The following is a 17,650-nucleotide window of genomic DNA, read 5'->3' as shown; positions in this document are numbered from 1 at the left end:
CGATTTTATGCAAACGAAATCATTTTAAACCATACTAAATTCTGCTGGCCCCTGCTCACTTTTTGAATTGAGAGAAATTCCGGATTTTGAACGCAGAGTTTCTGTCAAACATTTCGGCCACATTTTTAGAATCCACGGTTTGTCTTCTGCCTAAATGCGATTTTTAAAGTATTAATTTATGATGGTAACAGTGTAACAAAACGTACATCGGACTGGTAATGAGCTTCCACTTTCACAGGAAATGACTTGAATTAACGCAAATAATAACTTCTTCACATGTTTACATGTTCCTCTATATTTTAATTTCCGTTATTTCCGATGAAAACACGAGGGGAAATATAAAAACTTGCGTTCAGGTGTGTGCCTCATTTAATATGAGATGGGAAATTTACGTGGGTGTTGTTTTTCTGCAGACAGTGGCGGCGTAATGAGGACACGCCTCCCACGACAAAAGACTGTCTAAGATTATCCAATTAGGGTTAATCAAATTGCATGATTTGGCCTTGGGAAAGTTCAGTTTCTCGCGAGAACGGCAGGGGGGTGTGTCCATGACGGAACAAAAAAAGGGGAGATTTTGGCGGTGTAACACGGGTCGAAAAAGCTCAAAATATTGCTAGATGTCTCACTATGTTTTCTATAGTCAGATTTACACCAGCTAATGGATACTAAGGAGTAAAAGTTTTACAAAAAATGTGACGTCTTTTTGGTGACCTTCATGTTTGCCATGGTCAGTTCGCGAATTTCAAATGTGATTTTTACGGTGTCGTTAAACAAAATGTCGGCCAAATTACTGTGAAAAAATCATACATACAGAACTGGTATAACTAAAGATACATAAATAAAAACCACTATAATTATGTGGAAATTCTAGAAAGCCGTCTAAAAATGCTCATTTTAAAAGTTGTTTCTATCTATTTAATAACCAAAAAATCGTGCTCAGTTGGTGCCACTGGAAAATCTAGGGGAAATTTAAGAATCGAAAATTTTAAGAATCGAAAATTGTTTGGTGTAAATCTGGCTGTAGAAAATTTAGTGAGAAATTTAATGAAAAAACTAGTGACGAACAGGTTGAGGTTAAGGTGCTATCCGTCAGTTGATGACATTTTGCGATTGCATTTTGGATATTTAAAATTTAAACCAATCACGGCAATCATGTAGTCCAACCAAATAGAAATAAATCCCTAAAAAGTTGTAGTGTGATCAAAATTGAGGAATTTTGGTTCAGCAACAACGAATTCTCCTGAATTTCGCCTTGCGCAATTTCTTGAAAAAAAAAAAACACTTGAAGGCCGAGGCCACAGACAGCCTTGCAACAAAACAATAGTGACAAGAAAATTAATATCACGAAGCTCCAATAATTAAAAAAAAAATCAAAAAGTCAAGTTCAAACTCCTCACCTTTACTTAAAATATTCCGCAGCTCAAGACCGATCATTGTTTACAACGACATCGAAATTATCCTCAACCTGCGATTTTTTCCCGAAGAAAACATAACACACAATTGTTCACCAGCACCGCCGCGCGTCCAACTTCGAATGCATGCACTGCACCGAAAAAAAAAACAAACACGCATCGTGTACACAATAGAGGGGGTATTTTCCACCAAAACAACAAGTCAAAGGGCACGAACAAAAGACGCAAGAAAACAAATTTAAACCAGGTTAAGATCGGAGGTCAAGCGACGGTCGGCGCCCACTCCAATCAGCGTTATTAAAAAAAAACAATTGAGTGTCGCTGCCTCCCCTGCGCCGGCCATGATGCAACTCCCCGGCGGTGGGGGAGTTTTTTTCGCGGAAGTGCTGCGGTTTAACCTTGACTTTATGTGACGTCGGAATGAGGAGATAATGAATAAATTGTGATAAGTGTGAGGAAAAAATGGAGGATAGATAATTGAGAGGAGTAAGAAGAGTCCTTCAGGACGAATAAGCGTCCTGGCCAGATTTCGGGTTCGTTTGACGCAGAGGAAATGGAGGAGACTGACACGAATTTCATCTAATTACTGTTTAGACGGTGTTCTAATTTTAGTGTTGTAAAATCACCACATGACCTTACTTGCGCTATTATAATAACTAATTATGCTAATGCTAATTGTAATTCCGAAAATTTTAAAAGTTAAAAAAACGTCTTATTTGAATAAACAAGTAGTTTAGTAGAAAAAAAAACAATCCCCGCATGGCAACAAGCTTTTATTTGTCTTTTTTTCGACATGGTGGTACCACTGTTTGACATTTTCAGATTGACAATGACATTTATGTTTCTTTAAATTGTCACAAGAATAGCCGCCAACGCACTCAAATTACACAGCTCGATGACGATTTTGTTCGATAATGCGGTATTGCAAAAATGAGTCACGATTATATATTCTACATTGTTGAATTAATAATTTTGAAGTAAGGTTGGTACTTTCTTTTGAGTAATAATTATGACGATTTCATAATTTGGCAACACTGAAAAAACAGTTGAAAAATGACACCTGGAATGACATTTATAAGTAACATATAAGTAAGTATAATTTGAAAGGATAAATTAGATACCTGTAGTGGATACATGCCACTTTTGATTAATAGTTGGCTCCACAACCAAACGTCAAGTTTATTAATAATCGCAAAATATAATGATGAAAAACAAAATACTGCCAATATGGACTGAAAATAACAAAAACAAGTTTATTGGTGATCCTCCTACAATTCCGTGACAAACTGACAAATGTGACAGTTCTTGTTTAACATTTCGCAGAAACTCCAGGAGTTCTGAACGACTAATTAGAGAGTAGCATTTTAAATTTGGCGCGGCCAAAAAATTCTCTGCAGGAAAAATACAGTCACGGCCCAATTATTTTGGACATCAAAGTAACTTGATTGTCATAAAGTGTAAAGCATCCTTTACGAATTTCAGTATTACTCTCACTTTTGACACGATTCATTGAAATTTGTGTGTCAAATTGACAGTAAGGCATAGACTAGATTAAAATTCTCAAAACGTCAATAAAACGATGTTCAAAATGATTTAATGCCACTGTGCCTGTCTGTCCACTCATCAAAAATTAAAGTTGGCAAGAGTCCCTAGCAATTTTTATTGCTAGCCTTTGACCTTGAGGCAATTGACATGCGTAGAAGCTAATCGTCCTGCCCAAGTTTACGAAAATTTGTTAATTTGACATATTGATGTACCTAACTTCACAATGTGTTAACCTTAAAGAATTGAAAGTCTGATTTACACCCACGAATTTTCAAAAATTTTAAAGAATCCAGAGGGCAACAAGTGCAACAAATCAAAGATTCCAAAAAGGAGTGCTCTGATGACGTCAACTTAGTTTTCGACGTAAAAATAACAGAAAAAACACCAGAAAATAAAATATAAGTGCTGTATTTTATTAGGTACTTACAATTATCATTTTCGCACAAAATTACATAATACTAGTCGTCATTACATTAATTTTAACTTTTGCGCTGTTATTATTGCAGTCGTACGTCAAGTGCACACGTTCTTTTCCAATTAATTAAGCGGTTACTTGTAGTTCTAATTAATAATAGTCATTAGTGTAACATTTACATTAGCACTTACCCGAGTGTAAATTTATTACAACTAAAAAATGTATTGGTATTGTTTTCCAATAGCCTTGACTAATTATAATTACTAATTTATCGGATTTCCAAGCAGAAGTTCACACTGTCTTCTGACTTTTAAATTGATTTGTACCTTTTGCGAAATAATTTATTGCAATTTCAATTACTAATTAGTAATTAAGAAAATGACGGTTTGAGGTTAAAGATCTCGATGACAGACGCCAGGGTTACCACCCCATAGCCAGCTATAACACTATAATCAAACCCAGGCTTGCCAACTGTCTCAAATTAGTAACTACGCACGAATCCAAACCACAAAATTAAATTTTCATTACTGGAGTTCCGAAAAGATCCACCTAGCCTTAATACTAGGCTAATACTCTTTTAATGTTACCCAATTTCCCCCAAATTGGTGGGTTTAAAATAATGGATTATATCGCTTCCGTTCTGGTTGGTATCCCTGCAATTTTTTCCCTGGGATTATAAGATTTGTCGTATGAAACAGAAAGTTAATAATACAACGTTGTTAATGAGCCAAGTCATTGTTTTGTTAATTAGATACTTGTTCAATAATAATTTACTCAAAGTGAAGATAATTTGTGCACTTTGAAAACTAGATATCACATATTTTGTTGTGCTGGTGTTATCGGACTTTTCGCTTATCGTCTGTATAATTCACCAGAATTATTGTCGTTGTGTCTCATTACAGTGACTAAATTATAACTGTCATTATTGATATTTTGTCTAATTTACGTCACACTCTACTGCACCAATACAGGAAGCCGAAATTACCTCCCAAATTGTTTTGTTTGTCGCGGATGGATAATCGCCGAATTTCCCTAAATCAGACGGCAGCACTGGCCAATGAAATTAGCCGCGACGGTATTTTTCTTGCTGTTAAATTCATCGAAATAATTGCAACAATTTGAACTCAATTACTGTGTAATTGTTGACGGCGCAGTAGAGCACGTTGAGCGATGATAACAATAAAATTGACGCAATCGATAGATTTATTTATTTGTGCGACTTTATTTCGGCTTTTATTGGGGGCATATGTCAAACGGACGTCATGGGTTTCCCACGACAGCATTTTTGGTGGGGAGTTTTACGTTTCCGGGTTGGTAGCTGTGTCAGTTTTGACATTCTCACTCTCTGTATTGCCAACATAAATCCCCAGCTCTGAGGTTTTTCCCCGAACTTCAATTAACCCGTTTCTTTTATAAAGAGTATCCGTCTTTGTTAATTTGACGTTTGTCCTCGGCATCGCATCCATTTACGTCCATTCTTGTTTTAATTTCCATCAATTGAAAGGGTTGAAGAGTGGGGAATCAATGAGTCTTTGAAATCATGACGACAACGCTGAAATGGATGCTCGAGGGAAACAATAGGGGCGATTTCGAAGGGTTGTTGGGGGTGGACGCCTGCTGCTTGTCAGCGCTTCTGCTTTATTAACCAAGTTTCGAATGTCGGAAGTCTAAATGAATGGTAATAATTTGACAAATCGGCTTTGTGACTGGAAGGAACAGATAAATTGGTTTTGGAGAACAAAAAAAGCAAAAACAAAACACTAACGGGCGAAGATCTAGTTGGCTGTTACTTCTGAACGTATGTCTTGATACCTGTTATTCTATGAAATATGTCAACTATTTGACGTTTACCGGTCAAGTTCCGACACACGGCCTCAATAAATAATTCGAAATCTCGTTATAAAATCGAATTAAAATTTCGCAGTAAATAAATTTTTAAACTTGTCACGCTTCACGTGTTTACTACTCTCCGTAAAGCTGTAAACTTCTATTAAAATGACAAGTTTTATGAAACTTGTTTCAACAAGAAAATTGCCCTTCTGGTTTTAATTAACTTTGACGTTCTTTAATATAAAACAGCGTAATAAAAAGAAGTTGCTAGTTTTTCCCGCCGCCAATTTTCTCTCTTAATTACCCCCGAGAACTAAAACTTCATTATTTTCTTATGTCACCGCGAAAACTCCCCCAATTACTATTTAAATCACCGGACTGTATTTTTCGATTAGACGTAGATTAGCCTTCTCTTCGCCGCCTCCAATTTCGCCCACTCGGGGGTGTTCAAAGCACCCGGAAATATCCTCTGTCGCGACTTATTAGCATATAAACTAAGGGTAAATATCGGTGCCCTTATTAGCCAAGTTAAGCTCTTTTGATGTGGTGGTATAGTTCCATTTTTTCAGACGTGATTTATGAGGGATGTTTTTAGGGGTGATTTATGAGCGGCACCTTTGGGGTGCAACGTAAGTACGTGTTAAAAGACGAAGCAGATGGCTAAAACGCCGAAACTACGATGCGGTTTTAATTATAAGGCCGTGAAAAACGCGACGTGCGTCTGAGTTTGAACAATACTGTCAAAATAGTTCACTTTTACTCACTCTTATGTCAAAATGACAGTCAAAATGTGAACTTTATCCGGCGATTGAACAAAAAAACAGGTTATGTTGCGAAACAAATCCCATTTATGACGTCCGTAGTCCGAAGCCACCCCTGATCAAGACTTGGATCTAGAGACCGAAGAATTTCCCTCGATAAATGCCACGGAGAACGACATTCACACGCATTTTTTTGTTTTCTGCAATAATTCAATTATACCAACCGATTAATATGCTCGAAATGTAAATTCCCCAGAACGCAGAAACAGAAGAACCGTCAAGGTACACACCTCTTCGCACAGATTTTCGATTTGTCATTTTTTTCTCTTGACCTTCCTCAACGCGTACTGACCTTTCGTGCAGTTTTCCGAGAATTCAGTCATTTGTGGCATTTTGTGGGAAAACGTTTTGTTAATGTCGAGGTTAAACTTATTACGGAAATTGCTTGTTTTGACTAGAGGTCATGACATTATTACCGAAAATGTAATTTCATTGTAGTTGCGTAGTTGTGATAGATTTAGTTGTGTGCAAATGGGGAATTGTAGCTTCGGTGTCGCTGAAATTAATTAGGTTGGTAGCACTGTTATTTGCCGATTTTGACATTTCAAAAGAACGTAGGTCTTAGCGAATTCCAGCACTGAATGAAGGGTCGACACATGGGCGTAGAATCAACTGGGGTAAGGGGGCATAATTTAATTGTGTCGAGAAAGAACACTTAAAACAAGCGAGCAGCATGAATTAAAGCCAGATTTACACAATGAAAACAAATTTGATTAATGGCGAAATTTTGCTGCATGATACGCCACTGCCTCTAAGTGTCATCTGTCAAATTAAACCGTGTGGTCTAAAAAAAGACACACCCAAATTTCAACAAAACTGGAGAATGTAAGGACCTAAAGAAGCAGAAATCTGACAATTATGTCAAAATAAAGTTAGATAAGACCCATAATTGGAAATTAATTAGGAGAAAGTTCAAACTCGTTTTTAAATCACTTAAGTGTTTCGACTAATTAATTGGAATCTCAACCCAGTTGTATTTTTCTTTCACATTTAATTGATTCAATTTGATTTAATTAGTGATAATTAATCAAGCAAGATCAGGTACAAGTAACTTCTTTACGACCATTGAAGAAAGTTCCGAATTGGCGGTGTTAAATTTCCCTGGAATTTTTCCAAATCTTTTAGTAATGCATGTATTTCCACCTTTCTATTATTGTTTCGAATTCCACTTCCCATAATCCAGTTCGGTCCTGTTAAATCCACTCTAGATCGATCCAACTCAGTTCGCAAATTTTCAAAATCCCAATTTTTTAATCGTGACTCGTTTAACACATCTTATCTAAATTAAATAATTACAACGCCCGATATTATCTCCGATTGATATCAGAACGATAAGTTTTGTTTACAAAATTGACGGAAACAGGTGGACTCTCTAATAATAAAGCGATTAAAATCGAATGAAGGCAAATGGTGGTGGAGTTTAAAGAATTCGCTGAAGAGACTTCGAGGGAGAGGCTTCTTCGCAGACGGGTAATGAAATGGACGTAAAATACTCGTTCCTTGACTTTTATTGAACAAAAGCTATAAATCTTTAAGGTGGCATGTAGCCAAGGCTGTACACAAGAAGTTTTGCACAATGCATTGTCTACTCAACCTGTGAGGGGGCGCGAAGAAAAGTAAAATTGTTGTTTTATTTTGTTTTCTCTTTTTTAATTGGATTCTTGTGTTCTTTTTATGTCTGTTTTTTCATTTCTGTCTAAAATGTTAAAGAACTCTCAATTTTTGGTTATTTAAATAACAATAATATTCTTATTTTATCATTTGCGAGCTAATTTCATTTGTATCAATAGATTTGTCAAAAAATTAACTCGGTTTTTACTTCGAGACTTTCCGCTTCATTTTATCAACAATAACTCTCAATTTGTCGATGAAACTTTGTCTACATCAACAACAACAACTCTCAAAATAATAAAAAACTCCCAATTTACCATTCATATTTCAAATTCGAAATTCTAAGACCGATTTCTAAGCTAAAAAAGCGAGCAAAACGATTTCGAAAAGAGTTTCTTTAAATTCGTCAGAATTCCGGAGATATCGAGCAAAATCGTTTCCGGATTTCGTCAACAATAACTCTCAATTTATGAGAGTTTCTCTAACATAAGTTATGAGTTAACCTTTCGAATACTTTTTTATCCTTTGGATATTAATTTAAGCCTTCACAGTTATCTAACTTTTTCTTCCGATCTCACTTTACACCACTCGAATCTCACCGAAAGATCCCCCAGAGATTTCGTTGACACCCGCTGTAAAAGCATAATAAAGAAGTCTGGAAGACCAGAGTGCATTGGCCTCGATAAGGCAGATGTGCACCCTAGTTCAAGGTAAAACCGGCACCCTCCAAACGGGAAATGCAGCCCCCCGTTCACAGCGAAACGAGATTGTATAACTTTAACCCCGTGGGCGAGCATTTTTTTTTTTTGCATGGATCACTCTGTATATATTTCGATTGTGAATGAGCAGAGATTTTCCAAAAGCAGTCGTGTGAGTTTCTAAGTTATGGCCCGTTTTGCTGGCCAATTTTTAGCAAAAATCTGGAATTGTGGGCCAAATTTTCCCTGGAGCAGCGCCAAGTATTTCGACATTTAAAAATCGTGTATAGGTCAGTATCTTACTCAAGACCAAAAATAAGTTCCAGAGAGGTCTCTACACCTGTCCCTTCATAAAAAACGGCGTAAAAAACCTCCGCTTCCGTCATGTCCTAATGAATACTGCGCGCCCTTTCAAAAAACTCTGAGAGCTTTTTCTCACCTCACACATGCAACCCTTTTCTGATCCCTCGATGGAAATAAATCCCTCGGCGGTTTTTACGTGCGTGCACGTATCCGGCGAAATTAATTCGGAAAGTTTCAAGCCGACAAATCCCAAGAATCTTAATTTGGAGTAAAAGTTTCCACTTTGAGTCAGCGGCGGGTTTTATTAGTTCCGCCGCGATTTTCTAAAAAAATGGGGAAACTCGAAACAGCGAAGTGTTTTTAGGGCGTCGAGGTGAAACTCCCCGAATTTCCTCCCAAACTGGTTCCCAGTTATAAACTCGTCTTGGGTCTGTACCAAATCCCTTGAAACCCGTCCAACACTTTTCGTTTCTACCAACTTGTTGCCCATAAACCCATCGCATCCAGGAACTTATTAATAATCACACGCAAACACTCTTATAAATAGCCAGTCGGCATGGTCGTGTTTACATCGATTTTCGCCACACTAATTACCCACAATAGAGTTAACACTTTAATTAAGCGGTTCCAGTCTGGCTAATAAAAATTCTTTGACGTAACGACTTTTTTCGAGGTATTTCGGGAATGAGCGATGCACCGGCACGTGGAGATGTTTCTCGCTTTCGTATATTTAGTTTATTGCTGTATCTTTGGCGGATCATGTGCCACTTGCAAATTTATTTCTGGAAAGAGGCGTATGGCAGGTCAAGATGATCCAGTTTTGGGTTCAACTTGAGAAACGGGGAAATTGCGCCACTGTGGCAACGCCGTGAAATTCCGAAGTTGCCTACAAGTTTTTAGAAAGCAATATAAAGTTGAAAAAAATGCTCTGTTTACTTGGCAAAAACAAGTCAGATCAATTTCAGAGTGTTGAGTTTAGTCACTTTCAATCGCTGCAGTGCTGCAAGTTCGAAATAGCCTTTCTCATGATCTAACGTCTGTAATAAATAATAATAAACATTATTAGCAGCCTCACAGTCTAAAAATAGCCCGTCTGATAATAATAGCACCAAGTTTAAATTACTAGGACAGACTGTGATGATGTCGATTGAAATAATGTGGAAAATACCGTCGTCATGGGCGTCAGGCGTGGGGGCTGCAAGTTAGAATAAGTGATTTACTCCTTCGACCCAATTTTTTCCGGCGATCCGAGGAATTTCAATAAAAAATAATTGCCGCTTATTTCACTTTCTAATGCATGTAATAACCGTTCGATAAATTACAATCGCTGATTGAGATGCGTTATTAATGGATTTTACTGATTTTCGAAAAGAGAACGGTCAATGAAATTCATTAAAATGTTGCTGTTGCAATTTACGGACTGCATAAAAAGGTAATTTACGTGCGATGTCTAGTGTCGTGAAGATTTACGGCTTTTTCCGTTTTATGGACGGCTGTTGCGAGCACCGACAAAGAAAATTACGACGAATTCAGGTTTTTCGGACGATCGCCGTTTCCAAGGGCACATTCCCACGGCAGTAATGAGGCGCTCGGGCGTCCGCAAATGCCGCTTTTCCGGACGCATCGAATGATATTCAGGGTTACCTAACAGCAAAAATTTGTTTTTTTCTGACTAAAACTGTGTTAACATTTTTCAGTCGATTCCTCGCTTATTTTTTAGAGTAAACTTGAGTTATTGCCCTAATTTTTTCCGTACGTAAACAAATAACCGAGTTATGGCCGATTAAAAATTTTGAGTAGTCGCCAGAGAGATGAATTTGCGAATTTCACGACAATTTCTCGCTCATTTTTAGGGGTTTAGGCCAAATTTTGAAATTCGAAAGTAGTCAAACCTCGAAATTTTACTGTTTTAGGTCAAAAACTGCTAAAATCACAATATGTTATAGAAACTGGTGGACATTTTTGGTTCGTTTTCAAAATAAAAATTTCTAAAAACTCTGTATTTGGGTCTAAAAATTTTAAATTTTGCACAGATTGTAAACAGGTCAAAAGTAGTAAAACCTCTAAATTTGATTGTTTTCGGACAAAAACTGCCAAATTTGCGGTATTTAACAGAAACTGGTGAACATTTTTAACATAAAGCATTTAAATAAAACAAATCAACAGTACTCACTTGTTAAATCTAGCTTAAATAAAAACCGACGTATTCTTCATTGGAAACTCCAAAAAAAATCCGTTGGACGAGAGACTTCGGTTAAAAACATCCAATCTGAAACAACAGAAAAAATTAGTAGAGTCGTATAGCCGACATCCAGTGCGTGTGGTGATAAATCGCGACAATATATCAAGTCGTAAAATCCGAAATTGTCTGTAGACACATATAAAACACTTCCTTTACTTCCGGAACTGTAAAAGTGTCTCTTCGTATTTATTTACACCCGCGGAAACAAAATCAATTTTGTTTTTATTGATCAGTGATCGCGTCTGCCACGGACATTTTTGCTTTTTTCACAGCCGTCCCTAATCATAATTTTTATAAGAATTCGTGCTCAACGAGCCGTCAAAATTCGTACATTTAATTTCATTCCACTTTTCGGCTCCGGTCTCGCCCGGAAACGGAAACGCGAAATATAATGCAGAATTTACGACGTCTATCACTAACTTATTTACATATTTGATGAGTTCATTATGCGGAATAGTGCCTCATCGCTCATTCTCAGTTTGGTTCGTTTGGAGTTTTGCCGCTGAGTTGTAAAGTTGATAGTGGGAATTTCGCTCGAATTAAAAAATGGACAAAGTACGGTAAACGTGTTTTGTTTTGACGGGGCTATTTGTTATTAAAAATAACATAAAATACAAAATTATCAGTGAGACTAAACAAACATGCGGAGTTTTATAAAAAACAGGAAAATAAAGTGATAATAAAAGTGACACTTTTTGTAGTAATAAAAAGAAGCTTATAAATATGACTAATTATTTCAAGTAAAGTGGAACACCCAATAAGTTTTATTTTTTTTTATAATAACACAAATTTTGCAGTTAATAAACAAGTAGAAAATAGTAAAACCTGCAAAATTTTACTGTTCTAGAGCAAAAACTGCCAAACTTACGCTATTAATTGCACAAAAGCAACAAGTCCGCCGATCCGCAAACAATTAATAATTCTACGAACTTCTCGCCCGAACTCTTGGCACCAAACTGCACCGAATTTTTTTCACACAACTGCAATACTCAAATGCAGCGGAAGCTCGACCTTTACTGACAACAAACGAATAACTGTGTAATTAATCAGCATAGCCTGCGCAAAAATCCGCGAAATATTCTCATCGTAGTACGAGTTGATTCATGCAATCTCGCGCTATTTTTAGAACACTTGGACAATTTAACTCCATGAACTCGTTAATTATTTGCCACTCTAATTCCGGCTGCAGCGTTTCCCCAGAGAATGTTCACTTTACGCCGCTTTGTTTTGATTCCATGCCTCGTTTTTACCGCCTTTTCAAACGATGATTAGTTAACCTGTTGAGGTTTATTTGAAATTTTGCGGCTGATTGACGAAGTCGACAAGGTCGCCCAAAACATTTTGATTATCTTGTTTTGGTGTTTTTAGGTTCAAAAATCTCGAGAGTTCGGTGACGCCGGTTCCGGAGTTTCTTGACTCCGGGCGACGATGTAAACAACGGCGAATATGGGAACTTTTGGGTTGTTTTATACGGTTGGTACATCATGCAAGCATGAATTTTTAATGGCGAGGTCGATTGTTAGATTAGGAGCATCTACGCCGGTAAATTATTCCGGAGGATTCGGAGAATCCCGGAAATTGAAGCCGGGCAGCGGTTCCTAAAGTTTTAGTGTTTTCATTTTTACCCCAACTCATTGCATTAAGGAAAGTTAGGCAAACTGGGAATTACCGAACTTTTATTACTGTTATTATTTTTTTATTTGAAAATCAGCCGCGATTACAGTATCAGCTTTCGTGACTTTTTCGGTTGATTTACGAGACCTAATCAGGTGCATAATTTTGTGATCGATTACCTTTCAGACTTTCAGTACCTGATGGGAATTTAATTTTGTTTACGTTTTTAGACGTAGATTTTAATCCGATTTTTACGATCAAATCAATAACTTGCGTAAAGATTTGTTTTTTTGAATAAGATAAGATTACTGGAAGGATTCACTTAATTTATTTTAAACAAACCAATGGAAACCATTCATTTTTTGCCGATCGATAAAAAGGTGGTGGCTGGGACTGGGGAATTAAAACACCTTTCGAGTTTAATTAGTATTCAAATTTTACGATTAAATTTTTAGTGCACATTTTACCGGATTTTATGGTTTCGAAATGAATTTGGATCGATGAGATAACTCTTCAAATTTTAGATTAGTTTTAGTTTAAAATAAATCCGAATTAATGCAAATACATAATTTAAAGGCATTTTAAACAGTCCTGAGGAATCCAAAATCATGACCAGATCACCCCTGGAAATTAAAAGAAGTGAAGAAAAAAGAAGCAATTTCTGAAAATTAGTGCATTCAAAAAAAATAAAAAAAATTACTATTGTTTTTAGGTTAGTCTTTTTCGATGAATATTAGAGGTCAAAATACATTTAGAAATGAGGTTTTATCAAAATCCAACAGATAATTTAATAGAAATCGGCAGAAATGTGCATGAAACCTGCAAAACTCGTCGAAGACTCTAATTTGAAGAAAAACGTCGATTTCTGTTATATTCAGACAGTTTTTGAGGCTGAATTCGGAAAGTAGAGACCAAAATGCCAAACTTACGGTATTTACAAAAAACTGGTGCTAATTTTGGGATCGTCTCCAAAATGAAAATTTCTAAAAAATCAGTGTGACTCTAAAATTTTGAAATTTTGTACAGTTGATAAACAAGTGAAAAGAAGTAAAACCTCCAAATTTTACTGTTTTAGAGCAAAAACTGCCAAGTTATGGTATTTAATAGAAAGTAGTGAACAATTTTGGTTCGTCTTCAAACCAAAAATTTCTAAAAATTCTGTGTATGGCTCTAAAATTTTGAAATTTTGCACAGTTAATAAACAAGTGGAAAGTAGTAAAACCTCCAAATTTTAATATATCAGAGCAAAAACTGTCAAAGTTACGGTTTTTAATCAAAACTGGAGGACATTTTTGGTTCTTCTTCAAAATGAAAATTTCTAAAAACTCTATGTGTGGGTCTAAAATTTTGAAATTTTGCACAGTTAATAAACAAAGTGAAAGTAGTAAATCCTCCAAATTTTACTGTTCTAGAGCAAAAACTTTTTCTACCTTCAACATTCAAATCGCCCAATTACAACTAAAATGACCCCACAAACCGCTGCGGCCCCCTTTCAACTTTCCCACTTTAATAAAAACTCTTCTGCTTGTAGGTGGTACCTCTGAGCAATTAAACCTTTGTAAACACGCGTCGCGCCGCCGACGTCCGTCATTCTGATTCATTTCGCTCATTAATCCTCCCGCACTCACAAAGAAAAATAATTCCATGTTCTATTTCGATCCGCTCTGAAAAAAATAAACAGTGTGGGCAACTGCAGTTTTATTTTTAGCCGTTCGACACAATCCCACAAATTTCGGACGACAAACATTGCCAACAAAGCAACCGCAAAATCACTACCCTCAACCCTTTCGAGGGAATAAATTACAAGTCCGCATCAAAGTCCCTAGAAAGCTCGTTAGTTTCATCCCAGCTGAAACAGATATAAAAGTTTTGGCGCGTTTTATAATGGATAAGTTAGTTAAACGGTTACTTCCGGAGAAAATGGGAGAAAAATGCGAACACCTTGCCGGAAATAAAATGACGGGTATTTTATCAATAAAATGTTAAATTAGCAGAAGGGATATTGGATCCGACAGGTCGTTAAACATGTCAGAATGTTTAATTAAAGAAGGGTAATCGAGAGGTTATGCACCCTTTGGAGGGGAGCCAAGTTGGCACGTGACGGTAAGAAAGGGAAAATCATTCAGGACTGTCAAATTTTATTACGATTCGATTTTTTTCACGTTATGGATGCGATGCCATTTGGGGGAGTTTTAAGAGAAAGAAATTGAAATTGGTAATAATAGCCTTCTGACATGTGTAGTTCGTGACTAGAACGTCATATTTTAGGGGCAATTTTATACAAAAAAATTATACTTTATCGGACTAGGTTTTTAATATGCAATTGCTGCTTGTCACAATTAAAGTAATACAATTTTCTAGAATCTGTATTTCTTGTTCTAAATTTTTGCACTTTGGCACAGTTAATGAATACTTCGAAAATAGTAATCTCCCCAAATTTCATTGTGATATCTAAAAAACTCACAAAGATACAAATTTGAACTAAAAGTTTAAAATTCTTGGTTGGTCCTAAAAAAAAACTTTCGAAAATCTCTCATTCTTGTTCTAAAATTTTGCACTTTGGCACAGGTAATGGACACTTTGAAAATAGTAATCTCTCCAAATTTCAGAATCATAACTTAAAAACCAAGAAAGATACGAATTTTAATTAAAAAAAGTTGAAAATTTTTGGTTCGTCCTAAAATAAAATTTTCTAAAATCTCTATTTCTTGTTCTAAAATTTTGCATTTTGACACAGTTATTGAACACTTCAGAAGTCGCAATCTTCCCAAATTTCATTGTCATAGCTTAAAAACTAGCAAAAATATGAATTTTAATAAAAAAAAGTCGAAAATATTTGGTTTTTGGTACAGACTGTAAAACATTTCAACGTTCCTGTATTAGCTTGCGCTTATTCTTTTGCGTACTGTTAAATAAACAACTTTTTATCACAGTCAAATAAATGATTAACAAATTTCTCAGTTATTTTTAAATCAGGGTTACGTGTGCTTTATTTTTACATTTGTTTTCTTGTTGTTTTCCGCAGTTGGTTTTTTATTTTTTGCTGCGAGACCTTAAATTCAAAAACATTTTCAAAATCTCTGACGCAAACGAATAATTTTATTGCACTTTTCTTCCTCCATTGATGATCCCTCAAACATCTTTACGACTTTGTTTGCCTGCACGTAATTCAAATTTTCAGTCAATAAAAACCGTCGGCGCATTCTATTTTTATTCTTTGTCGCAACGTCTTCAGCTCACCTGAAAAAACTGTCATCCTCATCGTCCTTGACCCTCAAGTTCAGGGCTGTCAAGAGACAACCGCGATATTTTCGCACCGGTTGGAAAAGTGTCAAATTTCCCCGGAAAAACAAAAATCTAGCCCGAAAATAGCGGCGCGCCGCCACTGCGAACATTTATTTTCGTTACATCTTGATACAAGATAATATTTACCGTGTACAAGTTGGCGTATTAAAACAGATGTGCATTGTACAAATAAACAAGTCCAGGAAAAGTGAGCCATGACCTTGCCTTCCGTTGGAAAATGGCGATTCGCTTGTCCAAAACATGCACTCTTGATTTCAAGGGTTCGCATTTTCGGGAGGAGCACGATCGATCGGAGTGGGCTGAGGAGGAGAGAAATTGCGGGAGGTGGCCGAATGCGACAAGTTTCTTACGCAATACGCATACGGGATTTTATTTTTGTGGCAGAGCAGTTGTTTTTTTTGCGAGGCGCCATTTTGTTCACACCGCCGCCATTTCGTGGCTGGCCTTGAAATGGGGCCCGAATTTTAGCGTTTGAAGTTTTGAATTTTGAGGAATTCCATTTGAAAAAACGCAAAATCTGAAGAATCTCTTCAGTTCCATTGTAGGGTCTTTTCAATAACTGATTTTCTGTGCTTGTGCTTCACAAAAAGCGACAATCGCCGTCCGTCACCAAATCAAAATCACATGTTGTTTACAACGGAAGTGAATCATTTCAGTTCAACTTTCCGATAGTTGTCCAGGGACTAACAAAACACGTTACCCAACCAAATACAGAGTGGTACAAACAAACAACTGCACTTGACGAACTTACCGCTTTTTATCGGGTTCCGTTCACCAACCTCTTTAATAAATGCGCATCGCAAATATCATGTGTTCAATTAAAAGAGCCATTAAGCTCTTGTGATAAATCTGTACAATCCACCAGTGTTGCCAGATAAAAATTTCAATGATCTCTAGAATCTAACCTAAAAAATACCTAGAAAATCCCTAGACGATTAAGCGATAGTGTACTGTAAATAGGTACAATTATGAAGATCTTTCAAAAGGTTTTTGTTAATTTTAGTTATTATATTTTTACCTCTAGATCTGGCAACACTGAACCTAACGTCACTTTTTCGTATAAATGTCAAATCTTGGTATGGATTAATGACAGACATACGTCAATGATAACGGTTCTCCTGATTGAAACTCATTTCGTGTCTCAACGTTAAACATTAGATTTCCCTAGATTCGCCCAAAAATTGAAAAAAAATCCCCAAATTCGGGGAAAATCCCTAGACCTGACAACACTGGACCTAACCCCACTTTTTCGTACAAACTCGTCAAATCTCAGCATGGGATAATAACCGAAATACGTAACATTTTTCCAGATCTAACTTCAATTCGTTTTTCAACGTGGTCGAGGGTAAAAGTCTAGACAGCTTGGCATGTGAACAAAGTTCGTGAGAAGTGCGTTCTCGGTTGGTTAATCGATAGATGGACGAATTGACCTAAATTGTATTTCCGATAAAAGTGAAATAGCGGCGGGTTCACTTTCGGTGCCATCGAACTGATTGAGGTGGAAACTTTGTATTGGACCGTTTCGTAATTAAAAGAAGCTGCGAAGGGAGACGAGAGTCTTTGATTACTTCAGAGAAAATGTTTAATTGGTTTGAGTTTCGCTAATGAGGACGTTAGAAAAATTGGAATTTCAGGCGAAAATTCTTCTCTTCTAGATCCTCGGAATCTTAACATTTAACACTCTTTGGATATTTCAGATGATATTCACTTTCGTTTTCAAACAGTTTTCGCAGTTAGGACAGACAAACAGCAAAAACTCCGAAAAACAAAATATTTTACAGAATGTTGACAGCTCAAGTTCAGAACGGCTGGCACAGAAAAATATGCGCAACATTGTAACAATTTCCCGTGTT

At 36.5% G+C, this 17,650-nt stretch overlaps 1 protein-coding gene across 3 annotated transcripts in view; it reads right to left on the bottom strand.

The window, feature by feature from the left end:
- The window catches only part of LOC148174616 (uncharacterized), a 48,890-nt gene that overhangs the window by 7,197 nt on the left and 24,043 nt on the right, over positions 1 to 17,650 (bottom strand). For 2 of the 3 annotated variants that reach the window (XM_088037996.1, XM_088037997.1), the window contains one exon: positions 10,809 to 10,904. The gene's annotated coding sequence lies outside the window, so the exon portion shown is untranslated. Of the gene's footprint in view, positions 1 to 1,397; positions 1,568 to 10,808; positions 10,905 to 17,650 lie in introns of those variants that run through there. The other variant, XM_088037998.1, reaches the window with a different exon arrangement.

The sequence above is a fragment of the Gnatocerus cornutus genome, chromosome 5 (genome assembly GCF_029298725.1).
Source record: "Gnatocerus cornutus isolate USDA-ARS CGAHR chromosome 5, icGnaCorn1.1, whole genome shotgun sequence".
Lineage (NCBI taxonomy): Eukaryota > Metazoa > Arthropoda > Insecta > Coleoptera > Tenebrionidae > Gnatocerus > Gnatocerus cornutus.
Note: the sequence above shows the minus strand (reverse complement) of the source record. Positions and strands in the feature narration are given on the sequence as shown.